This window comes from Muscardinus avellanarius (genome assembly GCF_963383645.1).
Source record: "Muscardinus avellanarius genome assembly, chromosome: 2".
Lineage (NCBI taxonomy): Eukaryota > Metazoa > Chordata > Mammalia > Rodentia > Gliridae > Muscardinus > Muscardinus avellanarius.
In genome coordinates, this window is record NC_137787.1 from 178830407 (window position 1) to 178847302 (window position 16896).

At 31.7% G+C, this 16896-nt stretch overlaps 1 pseudogene across 1 annotated transcript in view; it reads right to left on the reverse strand.

Moving 5' to 3' along the window:
* Nucleotides 1-978: 978 nt before the first annotated feature.
* The window catches only part of LOC308258874 (peptidyl-prolyl cis-trans isomerase FKBP3-like), a 98562-nt pseudogene continuing 82644 nt past the window's right edge, over nt 979-16896 (reverse strand). The window contains exon 3 of the transcript in view: nt 979-1677. The product of the transcript in view is annotated as a peptidyl-prolyl cis-trans isomerase FKBP3-like (transcript). The remainder of the gene's footprint in view (nt 1678-16896) is intronic.

Below are 16896 nucleotides of genomic sequence, written 5' to 3' on the forward strand. Positions count from 1 at the left end.
AATAGTTGGCAAAATTTTTCTCCCATTCTCTTGGCTCTATGTTGCATTTCTTGATTTTTTTTCTTTACAAAAGCTCTTCAGCTTAATGCAATATTAATTATTGATCATCCTTTTATCTTCTTTCCAATTTACTATGAAGATGTAATTTTATCTATGGAGAATTATTACATTCATGAAAAAATATGGTTTTGCCAGGTGTGTTATAGCACGCTTGTAATCCCAGCATTTGGGAGACTGAGACCAGAGGGTCACGGTTCACAGACAACCTCAGCTACTTGATGAGGCCCTCCACAACTCAGTGAGACCCTGTTTCAAAATAAAGAATAAAAAAATTGGGCAGGGGGTGTAGATCAGAGGTCAAATGCCTCTGAGTTCCCTCCCCAGACGTGCAAAAAAAAAAAAAAGGCTTTAAAGATAATGGGAAAAATTTGAAGTGCTTATTTTGTATAAATAGAAAAAATTGGGTATAGAAGTTGTAGAATTTGAGGTATATTTTTGACTAGCATTTAGTGAATGCTCATTGGACAGAACATTGCTTAAATAACTGAAGTGATATAAGAATGCACAGCATAGAAGGAAGAGCATTTGACCATGCTAACTGTAAAATTTGAGTCCTGGAATGGATTTTAAATAAGGATGTTTCTAGTATCTGGAAATGTAAATGTCATTTGCTTTATTATTACTGTTATTTTTTTTTTTATCTTGACAGTGGATACATTTTTATTGAGCCTTTTAGTTTGTAACATGAGGTAAAAGGAAAACAGTTCTCCTTACCCAATATTTTACAGCTAGAGCAAAATATTTTCAACTTCAGGGACTTATAAAGGATTATATTTCTCAAAAGTTGGGATGAAGTACACAAATTTTCACTCCTTGAATTTTCCAGTTGGATCTTGTAATAGCAACAAGCTCTAGTAAATTTCAAGGCCAGGTTTCTATCATTGTTGCTGATGTCTATAGATCTGAAGCACTGGTGTTTCAATCAATATCCACTAATTCCACTTCAAAAATGAGTTTTGCGTTTGGTGGATTTTGGCATCAGGCTGCCCTTTCTTTCCATAAGCTCACTGTGGTTCAATCTCCAGTCCATCCTTTTCTCCTTTACTCATAGTCAGGAGTGCTTCATCCCATCCTCTGATAACCTTGCCTACTCCAACCCTAAAGCTTAAAGGCTTGGCATTTTTCTTACTCTTTGAATGCATTTGAATATTAGTATCAAAAACTGTCCCATCTTGAAGTGTTCCTGTATACCAGCAGTGGACAACATCTCCCTTCTTGGGAAAGTTTGTTTTTATCTCCCTTTTTTAGAATAGACTGTATATTTTGGTGGACCCTCCTCTGGAGCCTCTTCGGACTTGGTTTCTTTGAGTTTATCTTCATTAAGCTTCACATTTTCATTTGCTCAGACACTTTATTTATACTTTCAGGACCCTTAAAATGTTTACTTTCAAAAAGATGATTATAGGCTCTAACCAAATGGTCCTTATTAGCTGTCTTGGCCACATTCTTAATAGTTCCTAATCATCTGTGTTCTGCAAGAAACGAGTCTGAACTATGGTCCTGAAGAAACTTGATAATGTCCTTCTTAAGCAGCTGCTGGGGGCCAGCTGCTCCATGGTCCAAGCCTGCTGCAACGACCGCCACCATCTTCCCCCACCACCTGTGCTCTATCATTTGCTATATTAAAAAAAAAAAAAGGCTCAAAACTTTCATTGGAGAGTCTGCAGCCTAAGTAGGTGAATTATGAACATTAAAAAATAAGAAACAGTAATCCAAACTCCCAGCAATAACTGTAGAAGTTTAGCAAGATACAAGACTAACAAGAAAAAGAGGAAAGAAGGTGGGAGCAAAAATGATGTGCATGCAGAGCTGTTTTGAGATACCTTGAACCATGGCTTAAATTATAATCAAGTAAAAACTCTTACCCATTGTTTTTTTGTTTTTTTTTTTTTTTTTTTTTTTGGTGGTACTGGGGTTCCTGGAAGCCCTTCTATCTCCGGACTACACTCCCAGACCTATTTTTACATTTTTATTTGGAAACAGGGTCTCCTAAGCCAGCGCGCGCGGCTGGCTTCGAACCTGCGCGATCCTCCTGTCTCTACCTCCCAAGCGCGGGGATTACAAGCGTGCGCCACCACGCCCGGCTTACCCATTGTTTTAACAGTTAAAAAAAAAAGAAGGAACCAGAATTATGTTTCTTGTATAGTGAGTCAAGATACTAGATTTGATTAAATCCCACCAGACTTTGATGAATTGATTAAAGTGGAACATTATAAAAAAAATTAAAAAAAAAAAAAAACAGGAGACTGGTCATACAGCTTTGCAGTATCATAGTGACCTTAATTTAAAAAGATGTGGGCAGAGAAAAAGAGAGCCTTTGGAGATTGTTTTAGGAGGACTTGGTAATGTAAAATGTTGGTGGTATATAGTAATATAGCATCAAGGATGAAAGTAACAAATTTTTAGTTACTAAACAAAAGCTTTTGTTTTTTCTAAGGCAGACGGACATGCAAGATTCCATTTTGAAAGATAATTATGAGCCATATTTTAATTGAACTATAACTGATTATTTTTGGTTGAATTTTTATCTTATTTTAATAGATTGTTGGTTAATTTATTTTTTACCCAAATAATATGTTTTATTTGGTTGGGAGACTGGCTATTAAAATTACAAAATTATTTTATCTAACTCAGTTAATTTTTAATAATTTTATAGTGTTATTTTATTTACATATTTTTGAAGCTGAGAATTAAGCCCAACGGCATTTTACCTCTTAGCTAGGCTCCTATTACTTTTTATTTCTTTTTTTTTTTTTTTAAGAAAGGTCTTCTTAGGTTGCTAAGAGTTTCACTAAATTGCTGAAGATCTTGTATCCTCCTTCTTCCTATTTCAGTCTCTGAGGTACTGAAATTATAGGCAAGTGCCAACATACCCATGCAATAACATAAATAAATTTTGTTTATCAAATAAGTGGTAATGACCAATATCCATTTTCCATTTTATTAGGGGAAAGTCCATGACTAAGAGTTCCATAAGAAGGGGGGGTATGATGTAAAATAGGCACTAGTAGAACAAGTACAAATGGAGTTTCTGGCTTGTGAGTAAGTAAGGAAAGGAAATAAATGAAGAAAAGAATGAGCATTTTGGTGCAACAAGTGCATGTAAATTTTGGGGAGATTTAAATTTAGTGGCCACAAATTGATCAGTTTCTGCATTTATATAAAAAATCAAGTAGATTTTAATATGATATAATATGACTAATATAAAAGAAATGAACATATATTCTAATTACCTGTTTTATTTTATGAGAATAATTAGAGATAAGCTCATTATTGAACTTTTAAATTTGAGCCATCTCTAATAGAGATTCAACTCCTAAACATATTTTGAGTCTGAAATAATATTAAGATGAGAAGAGGTTTGGAAAACTGCAGAAACATCAGCCAATTCTGCAACTTAAGGAGAAGTTTTAGGAAAGAAAAAAATATTATTTTTTTGCTGTGAAGTACAAAAGCTTGCTATTCCATTTAAACTACCATCAGTGAAAAGAGCAAGTTCCCCACATTGGGCGCCACTTGTAGCAGTTTGCTGCTAACACAGATGTTGCGGATGTTGTTAGAAGTGCTCTTCCATGATTATCCTTCTGATTTAATCCAATAATACCATTACTGGGTATCTTTCAAAAATGCATTGAAACCAGAGAAATGCAGTAATATATACCCATGTTCATACAATTTACAATAGTCAAATATGGAACAAACCTAGGTGTCCATTAACAGATGAGTAAATAACAAAATTATAGAAAATATACTCAATAAAATTCTACTCAGCAACAAAGAAGAACAAAATGACATCATTTGCAGGAAGATGAAAAAGTTTGGAGAACATTGTGCTAAGTGAGATTAGCCAATCACAAAAAGTGAAGGGTCATATCTTTTCTTTAATCTGTGAAGAATATGGAGTAATTGGAATAGGGAGAGACTCCAGATAATAAAGGAGAAATCTCAGTGCCACCAGGGAGGAAATATAAAGGTAGGGGAGGAGGAAGATGAGGTTGATAAATGGAAATAATACCATTAACCATGTGTATACATGTAAATGTAGCAATTTAAATCTTGGTACTCTGTTCTGGGAGGTAGAAAAATGGAGAGGTGAGAGTCACAAAGTGCTGTGTGCTTATATGTCATTTTCAAAGTGATTTACATTGTAATGTGAGTCTGTAATGCACCAATTAATGCACAAAAATAAAACAAAATTTACAATACTTAAAAATATATACTCTCTCATTAATGACATAAAGTCAGAATAATTGGAGAAACAGGATGGCTGGGGAAGAGAGAAATTGTCTTCTTTTTTCCAACCAGTGCCTTAGCTTTTTGATATTTTAAATCAAAACTTTAATCACTGGAACCAGTAAATCAATCATAGAGTGAATAAAGGATAAACAACAAGACAATCAGGATGATTCAGGGAAAGACAGTAAAGCAATCACAGCTGAGTAGGGGAAGAAAAAGAGAAACAAGATTGAGAAAGATAAAACAAGGTTTCTTCCTATCTGTCAGAGTCTTATGAGTCCCATTTGGTCCTTGGAAACTTGCTTGCATGCAAACAATCTCCACTTGAGTGGAAAGTTTTTTTCTTTCCAATCTAGACCAAGGTGACCTTAGAGATGATGAACAAAAAGACTTTCAACAGGAACTAAAATCAGAATATTTTAGTGACACATACATATTCACATTTATAGTAGCACTAATCACAATAGCCAAATTATTGAATCAACTTAGGTGTCCATTAAAGAATAAATAGATTACAAAATTATGGACTATATACACAATATAATTCTACTCAGCAACAAAGAAAAACAAAATTATGTAATTTGCAAGAAAATGGCTGGAGATGGAAAATGTTAAGAGAAAATGGCCATTCACAAAAAGTGAAGGTGTGTATGTTTTTTTTTTCTCATATTCTGAAGATAGGTAATAGTCCAGACAAAAAATACTGAACAACATTATGATAGGAGACTAACAATGCACCATAAAAGTGATAACAGTCATACTCTTTATTTCTTTCAAATTTCCATTTTAAGAAGAAAACTATTGACCCACTATTAAAATTTTTAAAAAAATCTTAGTATTAATTATGTTTGAATAAATGTACTTTGGGCTAATGAGGTTAGGTAAAAAGAAGCCAAACACTCCCAAAAAATATTGTTTGAGTATAGAATCATAAAATATTCAGAATTGGCAAATTCATATAAACAGACAACAGATTGGTAGTTATGTGATGCAAAGAAGCAGGAGAAACTGGAAAGTAACAGAATATTAAAAATGTTTATTTTGGGGGGTGATATAAATACTGTAAATTAGGTAATGGTGATGTCAGCACTATTATGAAAACATAGTAAAGATTTTGAATTGTAAACTTTGGAAGGGAATAATCAAGATATATGGATTGCCGTCAGTAAAAGAAAAGTTATTGTGAACAATATAAGAGCCATTAAAGATATATTTGACAAATACTTTGTAGACATCTATCTCTCTGTTACTAAACTCTCATAGATTTATGAAAAAGGTTCTATCATGTTTCTGATGTTCAAAATTATTGTAATCTGCCTCTTGGGTTAAGGTTTTCTCTTTCCCTTTCTTTCTTTCTTTCTTTCTTTCTTTCTTTCTTTCTTTCTTTCTTTCTTTCTTTCTTTCTTCTTTCTCTTTCTTGTACTTAACAGTATCCCAGAATTTCATTGAGACATAAAAGGTGTATTATGATTAGGTATTTACTTATACTAAATTATATGTCTTTTTCTTTTGCCAATATTTTTTACAGACTTCCAGGAAGATGGTGACCAAGAAAAGCAGCATTTATGAGCCCTGCTAAAACTGATCTCTATTGCCACAAAATCAGCACTTTTCATAGCCAGAAAACACCATCAGCAGAGAAATAAAAAGTGTAAACAGAAGGAACATAGGAAAAGAAGACTGTAAGAACAACCAGAGACCAGAAATCAAGCCCACAATGCACCAGTGGGGCCGCGCTGGTGCCATCTTCCCCCACAGCACCAGGATCCAGAGAGGAAAGGTTAACAAGGAGCTAAAGTGAGCAGCTGCGGATTATTCAGGTGCAATTCAGCAGTTCTTTCGGAAAGAACATCTAAAACTCCCAGTGGTCAAGCTCATCACGCCTCTAGGGACTCAGAACAGAGCTCAAAACCAGAAAAGAAATATGCCAGCCTCACAGCCGAGGGCATGGCAGCGGCAGCATATTGCCAGCAGCGACAGCGAGTTCACCGCACCCTTGTCAGCTCCTGATCAACACGCACAATAACAGTTAGTGAAATTGCGGCCCCTAAAGGAGAAATACCTGTACTGCATGCCCAGGGACTTTGATAATCTCCCTGGGTCTGAGATTTTGCAGTCCAACTCTGTGAAGGAGTAGCGGTGGCAGAGATTACCACAGACTCGAGATACAGAGCACCCTAAGTGAAGTCGTAGTGATCCAGGGAAGGCACAAACTTCTGAAATCATGGGAAAGAAGAACAACAATAGAGCAATGAATGCCCACATCCCCATATTATCAGAACCTGATAACACAGAAATTCAGAGATCTCCAGAAGGTCAAATCAGGAATATAACTGTTGAAATAATACAGGACCTTTGAAAAGAATTTAGAGAGAGTCTAAAAGGCATAAAGGATGCAATCATTGAGGTAAAGTCCTCAATTCAAAGTATAAACAATCGATTATGCCACATGGAGAATATAAACTCGCTCCTAGAAGAGGATCACTCCAAAAACAAATGTGCAATTTATAACTTAGAAAAGAAATATCAGACAGCAGGAATCTTACATTGAAGAAATATGGCCCATTTTAAAAGAGCTAACCTAAGAATAATCTGAATAGAGGAGGGAAAAGAAGGTGAAACCAAAGGGATCGATAATATCTTCAAATAAATAATAGCAGAAAATTTTCCAAACATAGAGCAAGAGATCGATACACAGGTCCAAGAAACTTATAGAACTCCCTTTAGACAGGATTAGAGACGAGGTTCCCCATGTCACATAATTCTCAAAATGACCAATGTAAAACCCAAGCAGAGAATTTTAAAGGCAACAAAAACAAAAGGCCAAGTGACATTCAGAGGCAAACCATTTAGAATCACTCCAGAATTCCCAAACCAAGTCATGAGAGACAGAAAGTTTTGGAGTAACATATTCCAAACTCTGAAAGAAAACAACTTCCAGCCGAAAACGTCCTACCCAGCAAAACTATCTACCAAATTAGATGGGGAAATTAGAAGCTTCCATGATAAACAGAAACTGAAAGAATTTATATCTTCAAAACCAGCGCTAGAGAAAATACTCAGAGATTAACTACAAAGAAGAAATAGGTAATACAGACCAGAACCAGAGAAATAAGATTTTTCACCCAACAGACAACTAAGCAAAAAAGAATATATTCATGTGTTTATTGGTTAAAATCTTTGGAGATTATTTATTTATTTTAGTCCTTTACCTATTTCTAAATTGTATTGTTTGCTTTTATTGTTGCTAATTTTTAGAATTTCTATTTAGAATATTAATATACCTTCAGATATAGCATTTGGAAATATTTTATCCCATTCTATCAGTAACTTTTAACTCTATTTACATTCTTTGGATGTACAATATTTTCTTTTAGGAAGTTTGTTTATTCTGTTGTTGCCTGTGCCTTTGAAATTATATCCAATAAATCAATGCCAATTTCAATGTTGTGAAGTCTTATGACCCAGGTTTTCTTATAAAAGGTTATAATCTTAATATTTACATTTAGGTCTTTTATCTATTTTGAGTCAATATTTGTATATGGTATTAGATAAGGGTCCAAATTTATTTTTTTCATGTAATTATTATTTTTCAAGAATATTTAGTGAAAAGGATCATTATTTCCTTCACCAAATGTTCTTGGAAACCTTGTCAAAATAATTTGACCATATATGGAAGAATTTATTTCTAGGCTTTTAATTTTACTCCATTGGTTTATATATATCTGCCTTTATAGCAGCACTACACTGTTTCAATTAATGTAGCTTTATAAGGTTTGAAATCAGAAAATCTACATCTTCTAGCTTTGTTCTTTTTTGAGATTGTTTTGGGTATTTAGAGTTCATATTTCGTATTAGGATGGATTTTTTTCTGGAAAAATGTATGATAGTTTCACCTTAAAAAAAAGAAAAAAATATCCTCTGGTAAGAAAGAAAGCAAAAAGAAATATTGAAATGTTATCTCTAAGTGATCAAAAGTTTGGTATCAGACAAATGAATCTGTTATGTAAGATTATCATTGTTTATTTTGGATAAATTGCTATAATACTAGATGTCAACCACTAAGCCAAGAATGGGAAGGAGGGAGGGGGAGAGAATGATGTGGGGTAGGGGCTAACTGGGCAATGTGTGCACATATGTCTACACAAGTATTTTATCCCATTTTGATGTATGAATACAGTGCACTAATAAAAAATTAAATGTAAATTAAAAAAATATTTTTTACAACTACACAAATATTTTATTTTCTCACTTTTTCCTAAAGGGCCTTTAGTCATATTTTATTACATATTATCATAGCTACTTCTTGACTGATAACATTTAATAGTGAAATGAGGATGTTTCCTCTTATCTGGTTTCTTGTCCAATGAATTTCAATGAATGAAGTTCAAGAACTAGCAAAGGGTTTAGAAATATGAAAGTTTATTTTTAAGTTAGGAAAAAATAGAGGACAAAGCAGCCCCCCCCACCCCAAAACATTGGGTTTTGGAAAGAGGGTGACCATGAAACTCTTGGGGCTATAGGCTTTTAAACATTTTTGAGGTTTTCTATTTCTTTGTTTATGATGGTTAGAATTGAGTTTGGGGTACCAATGACTTTTGCAATTTCAGTCCATAATTTGAATGATTATCCATAGACCAGTCAGGACCTAATTCCCTGGCACCCATCAGTCTCCCACCTCCCTCCTTACCTATGCCAACCTCATAGAAAGGGGATGCAGATGGTTTATTCAGTTCTTCCTATTCCCAGGTCCTCTGCCCTGCCTCATGTCCCCCTTCTGATGATGTGCCCCTAACTGCTGCTAGGAAAATGGGATGATGACAGCTCTAATTGCTTTGTTCTGGTAGGGAGCACTGTCAGGGTGTTGCAGTTTAAGATCTCAGGAAATGGATGATCTGGAGGACTGTAGAAGAGGGAATTATTTATATGACAAATTGTTTTCATAATCATTTGGAGCTGTAAAGCTAAAGGAGACTGGTTATCTTAGCTCAAAGTCATTCGTGGTGATTCAGTGGTTATCCACATGAAAAATGGTTATATTAGTACATTATACAATAATCAAGATATCTCAGCATAATTGCTTCTTTTATAGCCCATTAGTTTGGGCCATTCAACTGTTACCATTTTAAATCGGGAGCAGGTAGCCAACCCATTGTCTGAAAAACAAACAAGTATTTTGTTTTTCACATAGTTGAAATAAGTTTTGTTGTCTATAGGAATTTGATTTGGACTTAGATTCTCTAGGCACTTAAAGAAATAGAATTTTCACATTTTTAGTGTCTTGTGGTACAAGACCTGTAAAATCTAAAAAATGGCAAGTTTAACTTTACAGCATCTTATAAAGACTTAACTGGAGAGAAGTTTTGGACATTTGAATCATGTTTCTACCTCCCTGCTTACTTCCCCAATTTCAAAGAAAGGGGATGCAGATGTCTTATTTAATTCTTTCTGTTCCCAAGTCCTCTGTCCTGCCTCATTAACATATACATATCTATAGATTATTTATCTAAGGACTGTGGTAGAAGGTTTATCAATCTCTATAGAATCGCTGACAGTTACTCTCATTATAAATATTTTAAAATATTCTATATTTCAGATTGTCTTGTTTAAGGAAAATTGAAAATTTTTTCCTGTGGCAATTTCACATTCATAACATCTGATTGTATCCATTCACCTTTATTAAAATTTTACTTTTTAAAGACATAATTCTAAAATGGATATACAAATATATAAGAATGAGAATAGTAAAATATATAGGCTAATTCAGAACAAAAAGGTGATCAGAACTTTAATTTTGAAACATTTTCTTTATTTAGTTGAATTTTAGAGTGATAGGTAGATGATAATATTGTAATTTTTTTTATTATTGATGATTTCTGTATTCATAGTATTTGAATTTTTATCACTTTATTTTATCAGAAGGTTTCTATAATTAGTAAGATTAATAAGTAAAATATTTACTTCAAATTTTATATTTTTGAGGTTTTAAAAAATATTCATTTTTATTTTTATGTGGATCATATTGAAAAGGGTTATTTCATATTTTAAATATCATGTTTTTATTTTCTAAAAATAATGGATGTCAGAATAACATGGATTGTAATTGGTTTGTCTAAAAATCTGAACTCACTACTCAGTTTCTTTTGATAATGTTTTTAATTGTGCTTGTCTTATTCTAACAGATATAACATTATATTTTAAGTAGGAATCTCATTTGTGACAATGTTTCCTTCAAAAGCCTCATAATACTTGTTTTCTTTCCTAGGCTGTACTGAGGGAGTTGAAAAAGCATACTTTAGAAAATGAGATTTTGATATATTTGCAAATTATGTTAGATGTGTTCCTGTCAAACACTGCTAAAAATTCCTGAAGAGATTATTACTTGGGTCGCTTGTGTCTTCTAAACACACAATAAGGCTTATTATGTACTTGCTGATAAAATATTTTTTATAAAGGACTGCTTTTACAATTGCAATACCTTTTAGTTTATAAAAAAAGAAATTAAAGTACCTAGAAAACAAAATTATTATATTTTTAAAAACATTGTTTTAAGTTATTACAAATAAAAACCTAAATATTAAGTAAAATGTTATTTATGTATGTAAAAAGATAAACATGATTGTACTAAATTTATCAGCATAGTTCTTATTTTTAACAATATGATTCAACTTAAACTAAAAGTTCTTTGGATACACATAGGATATAATAATTAAAAAACTAATTGTACAAATATGAAGGAAATAATGCAGATAGAGGATGAGAGATTTATCTATGAAAGACTTTGTGAAAATCCACTAAATCTTTGTTCAAAGACTTAAGCTTCTGCTCAAGAATTATGTTCTATTTAAAGACTATAGTCACCAAGGGAAACCAAAGTCTGGTACTTAAAGAAAGCTGATGATGTGTTTACTGCTAGACTGTTGTTAGCAGAGACTTTGTCTAGCAAAATAAGTAATTTCAATTCAATAATTTGCTTCAGATTCAAAACAGCTTTTTACATATGCTTTATCCATTTTATTGTTTTATCATTATGCATGGTTTTGTGAACTTACCATTCAGAGATAGCTTTAATTTATTTAATAAATTGATAATGGTCCAATTCATTCTTGACAATGGTTTTATAAATCCATTGATCAATTGAATTTCTCTATAGACATTTTACCATTGCAAAGTACATGGAAATTAACATCTTTAAACTTCTATTCTCATGCACAAGTGCATATTTTTTTTTTTTTTACTCAGAAGAATAGATTTCCAGAAATGGAATTGTTGGAACAAAGTGTAAATGTATTTTTAATTTTGTAGCAGTTGCCAGATGGCTTTCTAAGATGTTTTTTAACAATTCTCATTTCTTCCAGCTATGTAGGAGAGTATTTTTTTTCTGCATTCAAGCTGACAATAGATGTTATCACTCATTTTAATTTTGTCAGTCTGATAGGTATAATGTGATATCTCATTCTGACTTTAACTTGCATTTCCCTGACTAGCCATGAATTTAAGTATCCTTTCACACATTTATGCTGGTCATTTGAATTTTCTTTTATATAACTTGAATTTTTAAATTTCTACCTATTTTTCTTTTGAAGACTTATCTCCTTTTGAAACACTCTGTCATTGTATTGCAAATACTTTTTTTTAATTTAAAATTTTCTACTAATCTTATTCTTTGTAATAATTATCATGAGAAAAGACTTTTAAATTTGTCATTATGTTTTTTTTTTATTTTGGCTCAGAGTATATTATCTTTTGTATATTGTATTTAGGGCTTTTTTTTGGAAATTTTAAGACCTTATTTTTATGACACCTGTAATTTACTTTTTATACTTGAAAATATATGGCCAATTTTATACTATCAAAATTTCTTAAATTTTAGTTTGTGGTATCACTTGCAGTGTGTGTTACTTTCTTCAGAACAAATTTGTATATTTATTTTTTCTGGAAGATAAAGTTCTGGAAAAATATTTTAATTATAAGGCCAATTATCTTCATAGTAAATAATTTATTCTGAGTCCGGGCAGAGTGACTTGGAACACAAAATGTTAAAAGAGTCCATGTGTATAAAGATAAAAAGAAGACACATTAATAAAATATAAGAGTAATAAAAACCAGGCAAGGACTATAAATATTCAATCAAAATTTCCCTTCTATGTGATTTCCCAAAATTCCCTTGTATGTGATGCATTCTGATAACAACCTGCATAAGGAAAAATACTGGGGAAAAAAGTCTCAAGTGTTGGGGAAGAGACGAACAGCCAAGTAATACCAGATTAGAGCCCATAAAACTACAAGATAACAATTTAAATCAAATGTTGAAGTTGTTTAAAAGATATTAGATCCCCAATACCTAATTGTGATTGTCTCAATCAACATTCTCACTTCTATAATCTAAAACCACTGACCACACAATGTAGAGTAAGAAAGATTTATTTGCTCACATATTTACAGATTTTAGTTTAATCCACAAGATGCTGGGGTCTAGGAATCTCAGAGCATGACAATGGGAAACAGACAAAGAGGGGGGGGGGAAGGGTGTGCTCTTCACATCATGGAGTTCAGAAACCAAAGAGATCAAGTAAAGGCATTCAAAGCTAAAAGCACAATCCCTAAGGCCACACCCACAAAAATCCCACCTTCTCCAGCCAGAGCCCATGGCCTAGATTTTCTTCTAAAAATATCCATCATAATGGATTTATCTACTGATGAGATCACAATCCTCATGAGTTCTTAATTATATCAACTCTGACCCTTATACATGAGCTCTTCAGGAAACATTTTATAACCATAACACTGACAAATCATAAAAGAGAAAATGCAGGATTGAAAGGAGTAAAGGCTCACATGTCAAGAACTTCATTGGTTACTATTGTTTGGCAACCCTCTCCTCCCTCCGTGAAGAATGAGTTTGTCTTCTATCTTTTCTTGAATCATATGCTTTCAAATATCATATGCTTTAAAAAATTAAGCTAAAATTAAAATTAAGCCGGTTCTTTAAATTTTGTCATGTAAATATTTTCAACATTCTTTAGAGTACAATATTGTACACATTTTAAAAACTATGCCAGAAAAATTATAAAAAAAAATTGAAAGTATTGTCAATTCAAAATAAATGTTTTATAATATTTAGAGTTTTATTCTTGTTGAAATTACCAAAATATAAATATTTGACTATTATTGTCAAAATGTACCTGCAATTTCTTCACTCTATAACATCTTCCCATTTTGTAAATATGACTAATATAATAGTTTATAGTTTGTATAACAGATGCTATAATTTGTTTTTTGCTATTAGGGTTATTTTCCCAAGTTAAGGCAGCATTAGTTTTATAAAACTGAAACTGAATATTAGTGTGACAGTATTGGAAAGTCATGATAGGATGATTATGTCATCTTAATTATCATATAGCAATTCAGAAACATATATTCAGCATATTGCTATTATTGATTTTAGATATGAAAAAAACAAACATCACTTTAGTTTAATTGGAGCTTCTCTCTGTCTCAAAAAATATCATGATCATTTTGTACTCACACTTATTGTTGACTAAGGGTAATAGAAAGAAGTGAAAAGTACAGTTTTGAATGAGTGGAGACTATTACAGAACAAAAAGTTGAAGGAAGTGAATTAACTCTGCCTGATTGTTTGAGCTCGTATGCATATTTCTCCTTCCACTCCTGTTTTTTTAGAAATTAAGAGAAAGAATGGAGCCTATACTATTGGTGCTACAGCTCTAAGGTTTTGAACTATACTACTGATTTTTCTGGGGCTCCATTTACAGCAAGCAGATCATGGAATTTCTCAGGATTTATAATCACACAAATCAATCAAAAAATTCTATAGAAAACTCTTAAAATGCAGACAAATTCTGAGGATAAATATTATGTCTATTACTATGCATATATAATTTCATATATAATATATTTAGCATATATGAATATATATAATTCATAACATATATGAATACATACATATGTATACTATATATACTATATGTAGTACATATGCTATGTATACTATATATACATTTATATATATTGTATAATATATACTTTGCATATAGTGCATAATATATACTATACATATATATATGAGAGGCATAAAAAAAAGTAAAAATCAGTATTCCCAAGCAGTATATATCAAATGTTAGAAAATATATGAAGTAAGACAAAATAATTAAACATTGTCAACAACTTTTCATTTTATACAGTGTTGAAAATCTCTAATCAGATCTAATTACTTTCCAGAAGCTGGTGTATATATTTCTAATATGTACCATATATGCTTACTATATATATAATAATAATCTTAATCATGTTTAATTATAATTTTTATTGATTCTAGAGCTAGAACTCAAAAGAATTTTACCTCCATCTATCATCCTCATTTCTATTTTGTTGTTTATTTTGAAATAGTGTCAGAGCTAAGGTGCTAAGGCTGACCTAGAACCTGTGGTTCTCCTGTGTCAGCTTCCCGAGTATTGGGATGATAGGTATGTCCCACAGTGCACAATCTTAATGTTTTTAATGTGTTATAGTATCTTTCCTTGTGTAATTTGTTAAATATCATTTATGTGGTGATTCTAAAATTTGTCAGAAGTTTAGCATATGGGTAAACTCCATTTATTTTAAGCAGTATAATTTGTTTAAACAATATTTAATATTTTATCTCTTAGTGAACATTTAATTTTTACTTATGAAATTATTGCCGTCATTACTAATCATTTACCTATGTGTAGGTCTTTCTTTCATACTGCAAGAGTTGCTTTGCTTTTTTCCTAGAGCCAAAGACTGAACCAAGGGCACTGCATATAGTAAGCAAGTGCTCTGAAACCGAGCTAAATCCTCAACCCCAGTAAGACTTTTAACTACAGATTGTAAGTGTATGTGGAAATTGAGTCCTGTTTAGTATGCTCAATTGTAATGCTTCTTATCAACTCAAAATTTTGCAGTATATGCATTGCTTGTAAAAATATTCTTTTATAATTTTACTAAATAATTACTATTTAATGATGGGGTGTGTCCATACAGTGCCTAAAGAGATGCAGCCTCCCTCAGCCTGACCAGCCTGCAGCCTAAGGCAAAGCTTTAGGTAAAGTTTAAGAACTTCCGCAGTAAAATGATTCAGCAGAAAAGGGGCTATGATGGTGCCTGGAGAAAGCTATGAAGGCGTAGTTTCCCCATTCATTATGAGCAGTTTTTCCTTTTTTACCTTTAAAGGAGCTTCCACACACATGAATGGCTTATGTACTGCCCTGGGATTGGCTGTGAACTACGTGCTAGTGATCTTTATTCCAATAGGCTAGGCTATTTCCCATGGGAATTCCCCTTGTGGTTTTCTGATATATATATAATTGCTTGGAGAGGAATAAACGAGACCTTGCTTGACATATCTTCTGGCTCCGTGTGGTGATCGGACCGTTGGTATTCATCATCTCTTCAAGCCCCGCCGCTGTCGGGCTGGATCCTGACAATTTAAATGAAAAATTGAGCCATTTTAAACTAGGAACAATCAAAAGAAAAAGAAAAGACTATATGATAATATTTAATTCATATCTAAACATGAAAATCACTATATTTTAGTTTTTTAAGTCAGTAACTTCAAGTTATATTTAAACCATAGTAATTTTAAATATTCAGAGTAATTAAAAGTTTTACTTTGCACCATTTAGTAAATTTGCATTGTAAAATTATAGATGAAGTACAAAATATGTTTTAGTGTACTAGAAGAAGATGGAGCAAATTAAAGCAAAAATTAAAAAAAGATGAAAGACGACTTGAATTGTTATGATGACAGAAAGATATAAAATATAAAGAAAAATGTGATATTTTAATTTATGAAATAAAAATTAAAAACCTGAAATTAAGAAGTATTCTAAAAGAAGATAAGCTTGCCATATATGAACATCTTTACTAATGAGAGGACTTTGTGTTTATCCTTTCTAGACTGATACTGATAAATAGCCTTTGAAATTTCTAGTTCAGACACCATTTTATTACACATATTGGAGAGTATAATAAAGATTTATATAGGTTACTAAAATATTAACTATATGCTATGTGATTAAATTGAGAAAATTACAGTTCTGAAAAATTAATTTTGCTGATTAAAGACAGTATATTTTTGGAACTTAGGTCTACTTTAAAGCATGTTTTAAAATTTAAATTTTTGAAAAAGTGAATATTTAAGTAATATTAAGAAGATGTGTAGGTGTGAATTAAGTATCATAAATATATAACAGGAAAGGTAAAATATTCCTAATAGTAATATATTAATTAAGCATTTTTAATAAGTCCAATACCCAAAAGAGTAACAATTTTAATAAAAAATGAAATAAGAAGACATTTTTGTCTTTCATTAAATGTTGTAATTTTATATAAGAAAAATGGAATGGGAAATAAGTAAGAAAAGTGGGTTCCTTGACAAAATCAAAATACTATATAAGCAATCTATTTAAATTTTTCTTTGTAATATATTTGAAAAGAGAAAAGCACAGAAATAAAATAATTATGTTTCAGTTAACAAAAAATTTATAAAATATTCCTATAATATACACTAATACTGTGATTATTAATTCAAAAGTTTAGAAAATAAGATATGCAGAT